Here is a 2,243-nt window from a genome sequence, read left to right as displayed (position 1 = left end):
GGGTTCTGTATATTAATCTTTTGTATTCTGCCTCTGGTAATTCCAGAAATGCACTTTCATCTAGAAGATCCCTTGATTCTTTGTTTTGAGAGCTTGTTGAGGTGATCATGGTCTGTTTCTTTATGTGACTTGATATTGACTGTTGTCTCCGAGCCATCTATAAGTTATTGTATTAATTTTCTTTCTGTTTGTTTACTGTGTCATAGCTTCTTGCTTTGTTTTGTTTTGTCATGCCCAAATGGGTTGCTTGAGTGAGCTAGCTTGATTATTTTTGCCTTTGAAACTCTGATGTCCTGTCTCTAGATGGCTAGAGCTGCTATCAGGTGCATCAGTCTAGACGTCCATTCACTTTCCTTGTATGAATTCAGCTCAGGTGTCCAGGTAGCTGATCAGCAAGTGTGTGGTACAGGTTCTGTCCTACAGTCTTAGAGGGGCAGGGGTGATTGGTGTAGGTATGGTATCTGGTTGCCGCAGGAGGTCACACTCTGAACAAGGCAGGGGGCTGAAAATCATCCCCCACGTGTCTCTGAGGAAAGCATGTCCCAGATATCTAAAGTGTACAGGTGGGTGGGTTCTGCAGATGGACCATGGGCACCTAATGTTTTTGGTTGTAAGGACTGGGAGGTACCAGTTGTCCTTGGATCTCTGTCATACGTGACTGGGTGACCTGAGTGGGGCTACCAGTCCTTAGGCCCCTGATGGGGGTAGGTGAGGACCCTGTGTAATAGGCAAAGCAATATCAAACACCAAACACCCAACTCTCCGCCGCACAACTGAAACAGTTGTAGTCTGCCAACAAGGGCCTAGTCTCCTGAAATAGGCCCACACAGGTCCGTGCAGAGCGGAAAGGTACTCAAAGTCCAAGGACCATTTATACCTGGACAGGAGCCGCTTCTGTCCTGAGGTCCCCCAGTTAGTGGAGCTGGCAAATTATCTTTTCCCTCAGTTGCAAATTTTTTCCTTCTCCAAGACTGGAAGGATGGCTCTAGGTGCTCAAAAGGGCCTAACTCAGGCCCAGGGAATTCAGCCACTGAAGCTAGCTTGGGGGCAGTGGGGCATGGTAAAATATACTCAAGTACTTAGCTTTTGCTGAGAGCACCTTTCTTCTCTGGTTCCGAAGTTGTGAGTAGACTGTGTGGCTGGCTGCTTCTCCCTGAGGAAACTGCAGCCGAATGCTAGTACCAGCCCACTGCCACCACTCCAGGAATGGTGCCTGAGTGCTCCTGGCAATTCAGGTCTGGTAACTCCTCTCTGCTTCTGAACCATCTCTTCCTCCCCCTGCCCCTCAGTTCATTTTCTAAGCTTGCCTTTGATGCTCAGGGCTCCTAGTTTGTCATAAATATACTTGTTTCACTTGTTTTTTCAGGTCTTTGTTATAAAGAGGGCTCGCCGGAAGCTTCTGTCTATTCCACCATCTTGGCTCCACCTGTGATATGTTTCTTATGATTACATTCGGGTAATGTACTTTTGGGAGGAAGATCATAGAAGTAAAATGCTATTTTCATTGCATCATATCAGCGTGAAAACCCTCTTGGCACAGTGGTTAAGAGCTCGACTGCTAACCAAAACGTCAGCAGTTCAAATCCACCAGCAGCTATTCCTTGGAAACTCTGTAGGGCAGTTCTACTCTCTCCTACAGGGTCACTGAGTCAGAATTGACTTGATGGCAATGGGTTTTTTTTTTTTTTAAATTTCAAAAGTACGTCCAATCAACATGATCTATCATTGATGATGTTGACCGTGAGCACCCAGTGGAGGTAGGAATTTGTAAGATTTTCGCACTGTAAAGTTGTTCTTTTCTGCTTTTCCATTTGATGCTATTTGAAAGAAGTCAGTATGCATAGTCCACACTTCAGGAATGGGGAGATACGTTCCCCTTCCTTGAAGACAGAGTATCTACATAAATTTCTTGGAATTCTTCTGCACAGGAGGTTTGTCTTTTCTACCTCATTTTTTAACCTATTCCATGCTATCTTTTTTTTTTTCAGTTGGGATATTTTTGAGTAGTGAATCAATTTCTTTGATTTTATTGGTCTATTTGGTTTTCTATGCATTCTTTGGTCAATTTTGGTAAGTTTCACTTTTTTAGGACTTCTTCTGCTTCATTACAGTTTCCAAATTTATTAACATAGTTAATAAATTGTAGTCCTTTCTTTTGATTTTAAAAACTCTACTGAATATGTAAGCATGTTATCCTTTTCATTTAAATTTTGCTTATTTGTAAATTATTTTTCTTCTTCTCT

This window comes from Loxodonta africana, chromosome 23 (assembly GCF_030014295.1).
Source record: "Loxodonta africana isolate mLoxAfr1 chromosome 23, mLoxAfr1.hap2, whole genome shotgun sequence".
NCBI lineage: Eukaryota > Metazoa > Chordata > Mammalia > Proboscidea > Elephantidae > Loxodonta > Loxodonta africana.
The sequence above is the reverse complement of the archived record's forward strand: the minus strand, read 5'-3'. Positions refer to the sequence as shown.